Genomic DNA, 18,228 nt, shown 5'->3' with positions numbered 1-18,228 from the left:
AAGAACAGAGAGAGAGAGAGAGATACAGGGAGAGTAAGGGAGAGAGAGAGAGAGAGAGAGAGAGAGAGAGAGAGAGAGAGAGAGAATAAGTTTGAGGCCAATTCTACTGTGACAAGCAGTGACAGAGTGAAGAGGGTTCAGTATACCGCCTGGCTTTATTAATTTGGGACATATGGTTCACACAAACAAAAAGTTACAGCAAGCGAGAAAAAGAAAATGTGAATCATGATGAAGGAATTTTCATAATAGCCTGATTAGTGCCAGCACTTGACTTCATCTGAAATGAATCAATATAATATTAACAGACTATCTTAATTAGAAGGAGGGAAGCTTTGTCAAAGCAGCGATGATGATATCTGATGAAAAGAGCCTGTGGAGACGTCTGTTTTCTATAGAAGAATTTGGCTGTTGTAAAGTTCCTGCAACTTTCTTCACCAATGGCTTTAAGCTATCTGAAGTTGTGTGGTTAATGGTAACTGACAGGAGGTTATCTTTTACTTTACAACTTTACTATGATAAGTCAGCAGCTAATTTGGGGCTCTTGGAGCTCTTAGCTGATTAACTTTGGAACTGTGTTTTCTTCAAGACCATAGGTCATGAAACATAAAACAGTCTAAACTGTTGCCAGTTATCATTTTTTTCCATTTTTTTCCCATCAGTTTTGCTTGAGTTACAACACAAGGTTCATTTCAAGCAATGCACAGCATGTCATTGCTGTATAAGACTTATTCAGAGTTAAAAAGAGGAACTACGCTGACAGATTTGTTTTTTAATTGAAAACACAGATTTTCTATAGCACAAACTGGAAGTAGTGCAGCACATCAGCAGTATAATATCACATACAGTGAATTTAAATGGCTGGCATTTAGTCTTTTGTAAGTTACTTCATTCAATTACCCCTGAATAGCTACAGGGGTAGCTGTCTTGATGTGCACGGTATGTTACCAGCATGTTTTGCACTTAAAGATGTGAAATCTTTACTGCTTCATATCGAACTGCATTCCAGCCAGACAGCACCTTACAGTTCCTAAACACAACCGCTTCCAAAGGATGACTCATTCTTACCAGCAACAGCAACTGACATCAGGGAGGAGGTAAGGCTGTGCACATAAATGGGGGAATGTGTGATTACCATTACATCATCATGGTGAATGCAAAGACAATTTGTAGGAGATTGCAAATATGCAGTAATGTGGTGCCTGTTTAATTTGTTAGCTTTTTGCTAAATGCCAAGATTCTGATTCTGTGTGCCGTGCGTAGAGTCGGTGTCAGTAACAAGCAGCTTAGCGATATGGTCCATTTTAGGAAAAACACTGATTTGTAAGCCACTGTTTACAATGGTTAGGCAATTACTGAGCCTAGAGGATGCTAAAAAAATAAAATTTCAAGAATTTTGCTATTACAGTTGTTGGAAAACAATGCCATCTAGATTATCTAGAGTCTCTTGGTCTATTGGTAGGAGACAGGGTTACTCAGGAGCGCAGTGTGTAAAGGTAGATGCTCATGGAACTCAAGTAAAATGTAATATTAAGCTGTAATAAAGGTTCAAGACATCTACAGCCAACAGTTATAGGCTACAGCTCACCCAACCCACAATTATTTTTAATCAGCTGCATTTCAAAATGCAACCATGTTCTGCTGATTAATATTCATATTTACTGCCTTTAAATGAAAGGTCAACTGTATTTTTATGCACTTTCATGACATATATATAATTTAAGTGTCACCTGTGTGTGTGCAGAGTTCATCCTAACATTAGTTTAGCATAAACACTAGAAGCAAAAGTAGTAGGAGTTACTAAAGCTATTTATTGTTACTAGGCAGATTTTTTCGCTGTTTTGGTGGAAGCTAACAGTTTCCTGCTGCTTCCATTCTTCTTACTAATGCTCAGCTAAATGGGATCAGTCTCTCAACTGAAGGCACTGCGATTAAATTAATTGTTGATCTTTTCAATCAAGTCTGGAGGAAGCAAGCATGTTTCTCCAAAATATTCTTTTAATTTCATGTTACTTGATTAATGATGAGGTTCACAAGATAGTTTCATACAGATACAAAGGTTTACTGGTGTAAAGCAAAGAAAGTAATCAAGTAATTAGGTTAATACTGTGGGAAGAAAACTGTTCATTAAAGTGGTGATAGTTTGTTATAATGCACAACATCTACAAAATCAATAACTGTAAAATGAAAAACAGTTATCCAAGAGGATCATAAAACAGTAAAAAAAAAAGAGGATCATAAAACAGTAAAAAATCCTTGTGGTCCATACGGTAAAAAGGTTCATTTTGCTATTCATTTTCAAAATTGTTGCTATAATATACAGGCCCAGTGCTTGTAGTATTCACATGCTAAACACAGAGCTCTCAGACGACAGGGTAACTGATAGTGGAGTCTTTGACATGGCACTTACAGCCTGAACACATTCCTGCCTACAGTCTGGCTCTTGTCGGACAGCCCCTAAACGCACTGATAAACGCAAGAGCCCATCGCACTTTGCTTTCCCCTATCAGTAAGCCCATGAGTTCATGCTCAAAATGTCTGAGACATAATTATAACTCCATGTCTGACTGAATGATTCGGATGAAAATCAGCTTTAAGACATTTTGTGCTGTGATTTCTGTATAAACATTCTGTATAAATTTCTGATTAGTGGGGGGATGTTGTGATAATGTTGTGTTGTAAGTCTCACCAAAATATAAACTGCCACTGAAACTGTCACCACTTACTTCAGGTAGGTTTAAAAAACAGAAAAAACATCTGTGGACAATTTGAACGTGGCTCGCTACTTGTAAACACAGCTGTGACGACCAAGAGGCCAAAACTGAGGATAACAAACGTCAGTCAAGCAAGACTGATGGGGTTTCCTTGTTGAACTTCCAGATGTTGCTCAATTCGAGCTTGTTACCCAGTAAAAAGCTGATATCAAACGACAATTTGAATATATTTCATGTTATAACTGCATCCACCTTGGTAAGAGCAGCTTTTTTGTTTTGGCAGAAAAGAAAGCGCCGTGGAGGTTCAACATGTACATTGGATAAAATGGCCCTGTTTTTAAGCTACAGGTGCCTGAGAGATTGCCAAACTGCTTTTTTGTAGGGCTACTAGGTTGACATACAGTATGGCAGTCTGTCAAGAGGTGCAGTCCTGTCCACCAAACCGCATGCTTTCCTCTCAGTCTGTTCCCAACTGTCCATCATATCCAGCTGCTGTTTTGATTGGATCAGCCTCGTGCCTTACCCCTCTTTCTCCCTCCAGAACATTTAATCCCTCCACTTATTTCCCTTGATTGCTAGCAGTGTTTTTTCAGCTTTGATGTAGGGCATTTGGCCCATCTGTATTCCTCCCTTAGACTGCCTTACACTGAATAAGCTTTCTCCTTTTCTTTATATGAATACTTAACATTTATAAAAGCTAATGAGCTGTGATTCGTGCGTAAAACTCAAGGCTGTGATCTAGTGCAAACTCTTTTAACGGAACAGAGTAATAGGGCCTCAGAACAACTTTCCTTTTTGCTCAATAACTACTTGGCAGTAAGGTTTACCACTTTTAAGAAGGACCTCAAATTATTAAATTAAATCTGAGATTACTCAACTTCTGAAGCAGAACTGATACACACAAGGGTAATTCACTTTCTATTTTGTTCTATTTTCTATTATGTGTGGTTAATAACAATTAGGATTATTTAAGCCAAGTCTATTTTTAACATATGCACGCACACTTGCACATGGCATTGTATTGGCTGCACCTGTCAGAGTAGTCACACAGTTGGAAGCTATACTGTATGTTTGTGGACCTATTTTTTAATATTTGTTTGTTTATTTTTTTCTTACATTATAATCCTCTCACAAACGGCTGGCAAAAACTAAAAAAAAAAACACATCAGTGGGCCACACTGTTGCACTGAGTGACAAGTTCCTTCATAATTGGCACTGTAATTTATTTTTAGTTGATCCCATATACACCATCCTGCTGCTGCCAGGGGTCCCCGAGGAGGTTCTAGGGGTGTATAAGATTTACTATTCTGTTCATAAGTTTCCCACTCTTCACTGTTTATCTACAGTATAGACAGCTATGGGATCCCTGAGACTACATCTGATCAAACATGGGTCCAGTTGTATCAATTTGGGGGTCACACCAAAAATATTGAGAACTACTGCTCTAGAGCACCATATGTGTATTAATCCATGGCTGAAAATAGTCCCTTCAAAATACATTCTTCTATTTGATTAAATTGCTAGAAACTACAGTGACCTCTTTGTGACCAATAAGATTTATATCTTCAGCAGGAACCAATTGGCTTCAGACAGGGGAGTAAAATCAGACAGTACACATACAGTAGAATGACTGAATTGTTGTTGGTTTGGGTCTTTTTATGGGATTTGTTAACAATAAGAAAAATATAGAATAATGCCAGCCTCATCTTGTTAAACTTTACCGCAAATGACTCATATTCAACCCAATTTTCTTGAAGAAACCCAGAAATGAAAACACAGACTGTACTATGATGCTAATCAGTGTTTTGTAGATGTTTATTGACATCTCATGTCATCATGTTGTCAAGCAGCTGTAGACTGTGGTTATCTCATAAGACTTTCATGCATGATATATTACCTTTTGGGGTTTCATTTTGTTTATCTTCTATGCTGATTAACAGACCAGAGGAAGTTCTTGGCCTCAACTGGCCCTTCACACTGTATGACCTCCTTCTGAGTTTTTCTCCTCCAGCAGACTGGGCAGCAACTCCCTTGACCTTATCGTTCTCCCGTGTGTTTATGAGTAAGAGACAAAGAGAAGGGGTTGTCAAAGGTTAGAGGAGAGATGACTGACACCATCTGGCAGTGATTATGTCTCTGATGACAGGCTGAGATATCATATGCGATGTGCCTTGAATGCATATTTGTGTGTTTGTGGTCTGTGTGTGTACGGAACATGTTGTAATGTTGTCTTTTATTCTGGTAATTAATAAAGGCCTATGCTACGAGATATATCATTTACTTGTAACCATTTACACACAACAACTTAAACAAAGTGCCAATTACACTTCTTTATACCCCACGGTTTAATGAGTAAGGAAGAAAAGTATAACGCCAAGGAAACAATAATATCTTTGATGGCCTCACATGTTAAAAAACACAGATAATCACACTGATTAGCTGTGATTGCTGCGATTCATGGGATATGCATATCTAAGCACCGCTCAGATCAACTAGCCTCAAGCACTAAACTGACCTTTGACTTGTATAATGGGCCCCTCATTCTGCCCTGAGGGTCAAAGGATACTTAGAGGCCCACCTGTGTAGACAATTAAAACAGAAAGCTTGTTTTCAAACTGAAACACAGCAGCTGATGGGAAAATGTGAGATAATTGTTTATATATTTATAAGATTCAATCGTAATACTTCACAATATGGCATACTTTTAAATGGTTTAATTGTCTATCTGTTGACTGAGTTGATGGTTGTTATTATGCTATGCTTTCAATAAGTGGTTTTAATGCATAAATAAAATCTTTTGCCAGGTTGTGAGCTCACCTTTTAAGTGAAAGCCTCATTGCCTGCAGAGGATCGGGTTCCACTAACCTTAAAATGTATTAATGTTTATGACTTACCAAAACTACTGCAGACGTGATGGCTTGTTGTGAAAGATTGTGGGTTTTTCCAGTTTTCAATAACTTATCAGTCTGCAGTTTAAAGTGTTGGAACATCGTTAATAATGAGTTAATGGGTTGTATGTTTACTACATTACAATAAACCATCAAGATGGCAGTTAAATGGTAATAAGTCATTAAGAAATGTGTTTTGATCTGGATCTGGATTCACTTAAAGCACTCTTGATTGATTTTTTGGCCACGTCATGGCAACATGTTTGCCAACAGTTGCCTGACTACACATCCAGTGGACATAGAGAAACATCAGTATTTGTTTGGAGTTGTGTTTCTATCCACTCAATGAATGTAATGTTTAGTTTTAGCTCTGCTTTGGCCTTTCCAAACAACAGCTATCTGACACTTTAGCTGCTAAATGCTATGACTGCCACAATGTGTTCACCAGCTTAATTGTCACCAAGTGATGTTGCTTATTTATGAGTACAGAATTAACGTGATTAGGATACTGAATGTAGCACCTAAATCGATAGATTGATATGATACTGCCCAATAGGATAGATAGATAATAGATAGATAGATAGAATAGATTACGCGATAAAGATAACGTCTCACCTATATCCTCTTTCGAGAGAGAGCTTCAAGTTACGCAAGAAGATAAAAGCGGACATTAATATATTGATAACTACTTCTTCTATCGGTAAATCTAACAGAGTAGTGTATGTTGCGCGTACCAACTGAAAAATATGGTACCCACACGAAACGTAGTTCCTTTTTTCAGTATGGGCACAAGTTACTTTTCCCAGGGACAGATTTGACAAATTTGACAGCTCACTGCCTCAAGCTGCGACTTGCGCAATAGTCGCGGGCTCTCATTCCACACTGAGGCTGGTAACTAAGTAAATAGCATGCAGAGAGCAGTCAGTCATTCTATGGAAAAATCTGCGCGGAGCAATCACAACCAAACGGTAACTTTTGAGGATGGGAGGTATTCCCATTATTTCGAAAAAGTTACTTTCCATGAGAGGTGTAAGCTCAAGTAAAAAGTAAGGATTTACTTTTTTTAAGAAATTAACGAGTATGACCGCAAACACTACTTTTTAAAAATAACTTCCCGAACACTTATTGTCACTAACTTTCTCTGTCTGCAGTTTAGTGCAGAGCAGGTGGTGTACAGTAGGTTTATCATTGCTGTTTTCCTGAAAACAGCTGTGACTGGAGACAACATTGATGTGAGTAAACCAAAACAGTTGCGGGATGGAAAACCAACACAGTGAGCTGAGAAACACTTTCTAGTGCAAAAAGGAAGTATGAGGGAGCAGGTGCATTATGTGCAACCCTTCTCACATTACTCAAATTATTGTTTACATAAAACTATAATCAGAACAAAACTATAGGTGTAGTCTTAGCAGCCTTACAAGCCAATTAAATATAATATTTTGGTATGTTTTCATTACCTCATCAATCATATCATCATCATATAATATAGAATTAATATAATAGTTTTTATGATTGATCTGCATTAATAAATTACATATAACTCCTTAAAGGAATCATTAGTGGCAAATTACAAACCTTTTATTAGACGTTGCTTGTTGTAAAAATTCACAGACTTAGCTAGTAATAATAAACCATATGCACCATACTGTGTTTTCTATATTCTGTCATTTTGCGTCCACTGTTTTCATGCCCAATTTCTAAGTTGGTTCCCTCCTTATCGCTTCTTATCGCTCATGCAATCAGCCTTAGTGTAGAAAGAATACTAACCAAGCCTCTCATACTGACTGATGTTTCCTGTGCTTATGATCAAAGCTGAGGAAATGGGCACTGCCAGGCGTGTCAGGGCAAGGCTACCAAGTTACTTACGGTAAGTTTGGAGATACGGGTTATTAACTGCAGGCTCGCTCCGTGCATTTATAATGCTGTATGTATTTTTGTTGGGTGTGTTTCTCTGAGAGATATTTGTGTGTAGTAAACAGCTTGAACCATTTACTTATCTGTGCAAGCATGGAATATTTTTGAGAAAAAATATGACAACAAAAATATGACAACAAACAAAAACCAAAAACAACAGGTAAAGATACAAATCAGGTTTCAATAGATGACTGTCTAGCATATCAGAACTGGACTTGACCATTGCTATTAAGTGTGTTTTTCATTATCGTTATGGCATTTGGAAGAATTTTTGTGATGACAGTGTAGCATACTTATCTCAGACCACCACTAAACTGGTAAAAAAAAACATATTATTATGATAGTGAGGTCCAGAGTAATTTCACTGGTGTGACTCTAGCAAGCTTGAGAAATATTTGGGTTTTTATTGTTTTATTTCACAAATGAAATACACACAGATTGCAAAAAACAAAACAAAAAAACAGGATTCCCAAAAACCACAAGCATGTCTTGACATCATTATCCTCATCATTTCCTGTGTTTGTTTATATTGAATGTTCCTCCAGAAGGAAAGGCTGCCGTGACTGAAACTGTGATTCTAAGAAATGTCTGTTAATGGCCTAAATTCTATGGTTGTGCCAAGACATGATCATTTCATCTAACAAACTTAAAATGTTAAATTTATTGCCTTAAATACAATATTTGAAATAAGGAAAAACTCAATATTCTTACAGTTGAATGTGTAAAATATAATCCTAAACCCCAAAATTGAACAAACATATAAGGAAGGCATTAGAGAGTACTGAAACTACTATTACTATTAATTTACTTTTTCTATTTCTATTTCTATTTCTCTTTCTTGTCCTAGTCTTTTACTTAAATCTCCACAGAAGTTTTATAATTGCAGACAAAAACACATTATCTTTCATTTAAATGTGTTTTGGAAATATTACAGTATATCCTAAAAGGCACCACAATACCCAAATTAGTACAGAATTTCTGATTATTGTAGTACTTAAACTTCAATTTCTTTGTGTCCAAAAAGCTACCAGGTGAAATATAGAAAAAAAACATTTAATATAAGACACTTATTTACCCTCACGAGACAAGAATAAAAAGTCTTCATAACATAAATATGTGAAAATACATGAAAACCTTCCACATGAGCTCACATGAAATACCATGTACATCAACAGCACTGTGGGAAACTGAAAACCTCATCTGCTGACTTGTTATTAGCTTTTAACAGTTGCTGTGGCTTGAGAGATACATTAATTTCTGACCCAAGCTAACCACAATAGGTTATCACTGTAAAGAAAAAGTGATTTGGGGGCGCCCTGATAGCTCACCTGGTAGAGCTGGCGCCCCATAAGGCTGAGTCCTTGCTACAGCTGCCATGGGTTTTAATCCGACCTGTGATGAATAAAAGCAAAAAGAAAAGAGGATTTGGCAAAACATGAACACCGATCTAATCATGATGTGTTAGTGACTGAATTGTAATAATTGACATGAAATACCAATTTTTTCCAGTTACCAATGTAAATACCTTTACAGTTGTAATATTAGACCTATGCATGTTTAATAATTGGACGGATCAGTATAAAAATGTTGTTTAGTTAATCTCCATAATTGCTTTCTATGTCCTATCATCATTAACAATACTTACATAATGCTGTTTTTTTCTTCATTTAATTATCATCATTTAATCATTTTGTATGCAGTTACTACTGGCATTGTATTGTAAATATACTAACTGTAAGACTTTTATTTATTTATTTATTTAGTTTGGAAAATATAAAAGCCATGTACAGTATACTGAAACAATCCTGTGACAAGCTAATTATTACATTGGGAGTACCTGGCGAAAGCAGCCACATAATAACTGCCCTTTTGAGGGAATTGTTCAGTCTGGTTTACAATTCTCCTCAAAAATACTGTTAACCTCATAAATCTCTCGTGTTACATAGTCTCACTGAAGACAATTTGATTATATCTATTCTTGTTGAACTAACAACATCAAAAAATCCATACACTGACTCCAGTCTTTCATATTGAACAAACAGCCCAGACATCATAAACAACAAAAAGCCAAACTGGATCAATGCCTTGGAAGTCATTTCACCACACCTTTATTGCCATATAAAACATGATGTCATATATTTATTTATTTATTGGTGAATCTGGGTGAAACATGTCAAGGCACACTGAAGCCATGAGGTAGAGATCAGTGGAGCAGCATGAGAGGCTTCCTGTGGTTAGGGACCCTCAGAGGAGAGTGGATTACATGTTTAGAAGTCTTGGATCACAGTACAGCCTACAGCCATACCTCCACTTCCATCTGGTGTCGTAGCCACAGCGGCCAGGCTAATGACCCAAGCCTGCTGGCTCTCTGCTCAAATGTGCTAGTCATCAATATGTCTAACCTGAGGATGGACTTGAAGCTCCACATCAGCAGGAGGTCCACTGTTCTCCAAGTCTATTTTAAGAGCATTTTTCACAAAAGATAGCATTCGAATTTACTCATGGAAGATCTATATTTTCAGTCAATAACGTTAGCCCTTTTAAAAAAAGTTTGTTTATGTTTGTGACTAAAGTTCTGATTGTGTAATCGTCGTTATCCACTGTAACTGAAGTAACATGCAACGTTTTAACCCCCTGCTTAAGACATTTACTGTGGATTTGTGACACATTTTCTAGTATATTTACCAAATGAGTTTGTATTAATGAATAGTAATTCAGTAGTTTCTTGAGGGTGTTCTTCAGGGCGGGTTCTAGGCCCTTCATTATTTTCAGTTTTCTTGTTACCTCTGCTTATACTGCTTAGCTATACATTCCACTGACATCCAGTTTGCTGTCTTATATTTTTGCCCGTTTCTCATATGTTTGTCAGACATTAATTTAACTTTCTAAACTCTATATACTGCGATTTTTTGACCTTCAAAAATGCATGCCACTGGATCCATGCACATCGTGACAATTTGTCAATTAATGTCAAACACCTTGCTCATATTTCTGGCATACTACACTTATTAAACTTTCCTTTTATTGTCAGGTTGTTTTCACCACTTGTGGAATATAGGCAAACTTAGATATATTCTTTCTTACACTCATTACTATAGCTCACATTATTCAGAAATCAGACAAAAAACATTTTCATGCCCTTAACCATCTTAAACTCACCAAAGGTAAGATGAATTTCTCAGTGATTTTCAGGGACCTTATTAATGAAAAACAGGCTTCCATTGAAGTCAATATAACTCATGAACAATTTAATATGGTACATATTTTGTCCCTTGCTCATAGACTGGACTCTCACTCAGCAGCATTATGCTCAGGTCTGCCACCGTTGGTTGAAAGTTATATTACAACAAAACTGATGTAGGAGTAAAAACTGCTGCAGTACAGATTAGCCTATAGACTATACAAAAGGACCGAATAATATGGATATTTTTAAAAAGATTATTTTCTGGGCATTTTTAGCCTTTATTGGATAGCACATCTTAAGAGAGACAGGAAAGGGGGAGAGAGAGGGCACGACATGCACCAAAGGGCTGCAGGCTAGAATTGAATCCAGGCTCAATTAAGGACTCAGCTTTAGCACATGGGGTCCACATGGCGGTCCACAAGGTGAGCTACTAAGGTGCCCCAATCAGACATACTTTTTAATTATTTTTTTTTAATTTACTTTCATCTCTTTACTGTCTGCCTGTTGTATGATTTTTCAAATATTATATTCCTTCATGAACCTTTGGACCCTCGGTTTATTTTAGACAGTAATAAACAGGAATAGCCTCCCTGCCCTATCGTCCTCCTCCCCCCTGTGACACACACAAGGAGTAAGAGGTAGACAAATTCAAATTCACCACATCCAAAACTCACTGTGTCCTACGAACATTGCTTTTGTGAGTTTCTTAAAACATTAACGGAGCAAACATGAGAAGACCTGAGATGACCTGCGGCATATCGTGGATTCAAGGGCACCAATTGGGAGTCTCTTCAATCAAAGACCTGGATTGCTTGTGGTGTTAGGGTGCAGGACTGAGATGAGTCTGTCTCCACTGTTGCGCCTTTTTTCAAAGGACCCAATTCCCAGAGAGAACACATGCAGTCTCATGAAACATGTCCAAGGAAAACAGCCACCCCTGTGACCTGTGGGGACTGTCAGTGTGGGCTTCTAAATCCTCAAGGGATATCCCATGGGTCGAGCTTGGTATGATTTAATTACACAAGGAAAACAACTGTGGGTGTGTGTGTGTGTGTAGGTGCTGTGTGTGTGTGTGTATATGTATAGCCATGTTTCTCTTCCCTTACTTGGCTTAACTGTTGTGTAGACCACGACGTGAGGGGACCTTGTTAACTCTTTTTTTTATGTGTCTTCTAATTTCCGAGTAGTCTACTTGAAATATTTGAATGATGGGAAAAGAGTGAATGTATGAGGGAGTGAAACAAATTGAAAGATCTCGTGAGTGTTTTGGTGTCTGTGTCTGGCCAATGGTGTGTATTTACAGGACGTGCAAATGTTTTTCAGAGAGAGGGGACTCAGGTTTCAGCAGGTTTTGATCTGGTTAAAATGTTACCTCTTTATGAGTCTTATGCTCCGTCTGTCCGTTCTGTTTATGGAATCCACTCTGCAAAGAAGTATCTCACTACGATACAGAGAGGCAAATATGTGTCTTATGTTTTTTATATATAAGATAAAATACATAAATGTAAGTTTTAAGGCAAACACATATGATTTACACACAGATACACAGAGACACACCCATACTATCTCATGCACAATAACTAAGATTGTTATGATAAATCAACAGCATAGCATTTTTTTAATAAATTCCCACAAACACACCTGTTAAAACTTGTATTGTGCAATATCCTCCATGCTACTCATGAAGCCAACAATTCAGAAAAAATATTTTTAAAAGCAACTGGGACACACCAAAGTACACTTCCAAAGTAGTCCCTGCACTACACTGTGATTCAAATGATCCCTTTCAACAACAAAACTATAAACATTAAAACTGCAAATAAGGAACAAGGGGGTACTGTAAAAAAAAAAAAGGAAAACAATAAGAGAAATAGGGGGGTTAAGAACAAAACAAAACTTTGTCTTGAAAGCAGAAAAACTTAGAGGCACAGACATGGCTGAAAGAATGTACACTGACCAGTCTGACAAGAAACAGGGTGATTCTTGTGACTGTTATGATTTATGTACATGCGTCCTGGAGTTTATAAAAATGAAAACAGACTGCTATAGTGTGACTGACATAGGTTGAAGAGTGCAGACACTGATAAACTAGAATTTTGTCTAAGAAATGTCAGCCAACATATCACTAATCACATCTATCCATTAGCACTCGAAGGTTGCACTATTTTACCCTGAAAACTAGTTTTAATCTCTGAAGCACATAGTTATTCCTAATCTATAGTACAGATTAGGCATTTCACAGACATTTTCTCAGTATGAAAGATTTTGTTTTCCCACAGTTTCATTCAAAATACTAATAAAAACTAAAACTTTAATGCCTTGATGCCTTTTGCGATTGCTTCTGTAGTGCATAATCACAAACATGTGAGAGCTTCAGTAGTACCCTCTACCCTACATATGGTTGCATTTAATTGGTAATGGCTTAAAGGCTGGAATGGTTCCTTGGCAGTCGATGGCACGGCTGAGTTTGGTCAAAGAAAAAAGGGATTCAAAACAAAAGAACAAATGGGAAGAGAATGGTAAACACTAGTGTGACTTGACTCACACAAATATAAATACACAACAGAGCTGTTTTTGTTTTCAGGGAGGAATCTAGCGCATAAATGACTGCTATAAAAACAATGACTTTGGGATTTGGGTCTTCTCTGGCACTGCAAATGTTTAATTTGGTTGTAATTAGTTTATTTTGTTATTAAGTTGATTAACTTTTTCACATTAAATATATATACAGCATTTGTTTTTTGATTCAAAGTTGATTATTTATAAGCTTTGTTGGAAACAAATAACATAAAATAATTCAGTACAATGAAGCTGGTTATCTCACTGCCTGTGAAGATAATCACAAAAGAGCTCAAAGAAAAAGTAAAAAAAAATCTACTGCAGGGTAAACTACGCCATCTGAAACAAATTTACTTCTGCCACTAAGCCTCCTTTGTGAAGAGGGACTACACAGGGTCAAATCCTAGTGCATATCATGTAGCAGCTGGACACTGCATGTGTTTGTATTCCTCTTCTAAAACTGTAAAGAAGCAACAAAATGCCTCCATTATTCTAGTAAACAATCTTGATTAAAAAAATCCAAGAGAGGTAGCACCAGGACTGATTATATATATAATAATGATATAATGTCACTGACTACCTCCATATGTCCATATGGCCGTCTAAGGTATTTGATATTTGAACCCTTCCTTTGATGCCTTTCATCAGCGATGAACAGCTGATGTGTAATGACACTATAGGGGTGACAGATACGTACACATCTACCAGTTGTCTGTGTGTTAAAGGACAAAAATGTGCAAAGTTTATTTATAATCATGTCTATCATCATGTTTATTAAAGTGATATCACAGCCGTTGTGTAACCATACTTTGGATAATCCTTTCAGACCGACTTGTATTGTCCTCTGGCAACTTGAACGTATAGTTGCACAACAACAACTTTTGGAAATGTCATTTGTGTTGCATACTGTTATTGGCAATAAACTGCTGAAGTACAGACTTAAAGCAAAAAGCATGCTTGAAGACCAGCTTTAGACATGCGTGAGAAAATTCTAACCCTTCACAGGGTTCAGTGGGCTTTGGCTCTCTGCCTAGAATTGTCAAACTCTGGATGATGTTTGGGGTCTTTTGATTTCTAAAATGTAAAAGGACAGTTTCTGTAAACAGTCATAAAACAAATTAGAGAATTAGAGAAGTGATAGTGCTTTTAACATTTAACACTATTTATAAATTAGAATTATCGAAAAATATACATGTCGAAAACCAGCAGCTGTCAGCCTTTTTGGTCTCGACCCTCTAAAACAAAGTCAAATTGTGACTCCTTGTTATGTTAGGTTATACATTTTTATGAGCTATGAGCAGGCCAAAAGAAGGAAAAATATCCAGTAATTCTCAAGATAATAGCAAAGATATAATATAAACAAATGTCATGTCAAAGACTTTGCAATCCCTTGGGGGATGTCCCAAACAGAAAGGTTGGGATCCACTGGTCTAGACATGAAAGACCAAATCACCCCAGCTTCCCTAATTGCTGGACATAAACTTTCTGTAAACATTTTTGGTTTTGTATTGAAGAATATACTGTACATTTTGTCATTTTACTTCACCTGGTATACAAAATACTTTCTCTAGTATTTGTTATGGAGTCAGACTTTAATCTACATGTTCTTTAGGACTGTTATTTTTGTCATAGAGCTGTTTGAAGGGGTTAAATCTTTTCTCCAGTTATGTGAATTCTTTGATTATTTTACAGCTTAATTATTTTAAGCTTTCAAATTTGGCAAGTTTTTTATGGGAGCTCGCAGTTCTCTAACATTTTCCAGTAAAAGTGTGTTTTAAGGAAATAACCACTAGATGTCATAGTTGCTTGGTTTTCAGGAATGTTCCCCATTATGGTTACAAATCTTTACAGCCCTTCCGCTATTCAGAGAAATACACTGATCAGGAAAGAAGGGATGGACTGTTTGTACTTTTGTTAACAGGCTCGAAAAATCGAAATATTTCTAATATTACACTTATATGATGCATGTTCTTTAGACTGATTTGCAGTTGATGTTAATGCTTTATATTTGGAGTTTTGCAAAAAATATGCACATGGCCGCAAAGGCAGCATAAATGCTTGATTTGATTAAATATGAAAAACCTTTAACAGGAAGAGAGAAAATATAGGAAAATCTATTATGAAAAATAGAATAAAATACTACCAGATTAAATTTCAAACTAACAAGCAATCACTCAAACTTGTGTGCAAAAGTCCTGCATTAATGCTGAAAAAAAGTCTACCTTTAACATTTCACTTTCCTTCTGCACAGTCAGAACAAAAGGAGGGTATCAGCCCCTACATGATATTCTCGCTCCCACCCTCCTCCCCCTCCCTGTCTTGCTTCTTCAATTTCTCCTCTGTCTAAATTTCTCTCACTGTGCATCTCTCCATCTTTCCAATTCAAGTCAGACAGATGCCTCTCCGGAACTTCAGAGCTGTGGAGTGGAAGTGATGAAAGCCACAAGCCGGGTCCCACTGCAAGACCCCAGCTCCTCGTCTGCCAGCACAAACTCCCTCATTTAGAAGCACATCCTGGAACTGGGGCTGCTTTTTAATTAAAGCCTTGGTGGATTGGGCGAGACTTAGTAGAGGTTGCGAGGGAAACTTTAAAGTTGCACTTGACAGGTATATTTAAGTTCACCAAGTTTGACCAGATGGAGCATGTATATTGTATAAGTCTTTGAATACGGTGGTGGTGGGGTGGAAAGAAATATATCAAACAAGCAAAAAGGGAAAAAAAATCATGGAGGGGGAAAAAGGAAAAAAGGAAGAGTGGAAGGGTGGGTGCTAGTTGAGGGATGCAGGCATGGGGGGGCGTATAGGGAGCCCAGAGCAACTAGCATGGAGCAAGCAGAGCACAGCCTTCTGGGTGAATCTTAGATCTTTCGGCAAGGAGCTTCTCAGGATTTGATTCACTAAGAGTAGCAGTCTTTATCTGGCGTCAGATAAAATAAGACATTTGAAAGACTTAATTGTTAATATTCATCAATATGTCTAATTATGCAGTGAAAAGTGAAAAATGTATTATGAGTTTCTTTGCAGATGAATGGATGTGTCCCTCAGAGAAGACACTTCTAACATGCCTTTTTATGATTCATTAATCTATCTTCGCTAATCAGCAGCATCACAACATCGGACAAACAAACACGGCTAAGTCAACTGATCAAAAGGAGCCCAGCATGCAGTATTGAACTGCACTCCCTTCGTGAAATCATCTTTGGGAGAGACATTGAGTGGCTTTGCTTTGGAGAAGACCTTGTTCCCCCTGCCATTTGTGAATGTTCTTCATCCAAAATGAAAAGTTTTCAAAGTGTCACAGTCTCAGTGTGCACCGGAATGCTGAAGAAGGCAGTAAGAAGTATGTAACCTTAACCCTAACTGCCTTTCTACAATATACAGAGTTTGAAATGTAATTTGTACTTTGTTTGTGGTGTACAGTATTTGATTTTAGACAGAAATGGAAAATAAATAAATGAAAACAAACAACCTGCAGTGTGTTTTGTCCACTTTTGTCCACTCTGTCTTATGAATGTGTGAAGACTGAAGAGCTTTGTTTTTGCTCCCTCTAGTGAATAATTTTGGAAATGACAAACTAGACACGATCATAAAAGGAGAATAGGAATTGTTTGTACATCAGCAGAAAAACACACAGTCTCTGGCATTTTTCACATGCATTTATTCTACATGCTGTCTTTTTGAGTAAAGTAATTTCCATACATTCAACTCCATACACAAAATACATAGCTAAATATACAATATTATACTTTGTTGTCCTGGTATAAAACACATTCATAACTTTCAAAAACCCTTCAGCCAGACAAAATATTAATACTTCCAAGCCCAGCTGGTCAGCTTGGCTATTTCTCAACACCCAGCACTTCTTACCCTTTGGCCATAACCCTGCACCAAGCACTTACACTTTGATTTCATCATCATACTGGAGTTACGTTATAGGGAAATTTTAAACTGTTGAGGAAGTAATTTTTATTGCCAATGTATCCTAATTTTACTAAAAGTGTATCCTTTCATTCATCTTCATTTTTTGTTCTTTTTTTTTTTTTTGTTCTATATAATATACTGTATATAGCAATATCAAGCTATATGTCCAACCTGGGGAAGCATTAATGTTGTGCTACCTGGAACAATAACATAAAAAACAGAAAGGAATTAAATGACCTCTTTGTTATTAGTTGTCTGTATCAAACACACATGTATACCCACTGTAGGTCACAGCTTTCTCAAAGATGGTACTTCAGTGAGCAGTTAAGATTTAAAAGCACTGGGCAGTTCTCTTTTGCTTCTGTGAATTAATAATCAAAGGAAAAGAGGAAGAAGGAGTGAGGCCTTCAAAAATCAATGGACCCATCAACAAGGCTTTGTGTTGTGTGTGCCTTCCCTCACCTGAGTGACTGAGTGTGTGCATGTACTTAGGTGTGTGTGTGTGTGTGTGTGTGTGTGTGTGTGCGCGTGTGCACATGCATGCCTATGCTCATACAAGCAATAGCACGTCCAGGGTGGCAAAGCTTTTGCACAAAGCCAAGCAATCATTCCAGCAGTTGTACATCTAAATCAGTGGCAAACAGAGAGCAGAGCTAAGTTGTGTAGAGACAGAGCACTCTTTTGGGTTTGCTCCTTCTAAACACCAGTTGTCTCCTCCAATCAGTGTGGTCATGTCTGCATTATTGATACAGCAGGGCCTGAGGGGCCCAGGCTCAGATGGTGCACAGGCTCACAATGTTCTCCTGTGTGTCTGGAGACAGTCTGGTTCGTGTGAGAGCTCAGAGGTAAGCTAGGACAAAACTAAAATTAGGCCTAAAGCTGAAAACCTGAGCCAGCTTATTCTGGTTTAACTGGAAATAAATGGTAGAAAGGCCTCTCTTGGGAGAGTGGATGTTCAGGGATTACACCAGTGTCTTATAGAGCAACACAGGGGAATGGTGAAGTGAAGGGAGAGCATGCTTTATGGAGAACAAGACACATCCTCAGAGGC

Source organism: Morone saxatilis, unplaced genomic scaffold, assembly GCF_004916995.1.
Source record: "Morone saxatilis isolate NCDOM2014 unplaced genomic scaffold, NCSU_SB_2.0 Contig17, whole genome shotgun sequence".
Lineage (NCBI taxonomy): Eukaryota > Metazoa > Chordata > Actinopteri > Moronidae > Morone > Morone saxatilis.
This window is presented reverse-complemented; position numbering follows the sequence as displayed.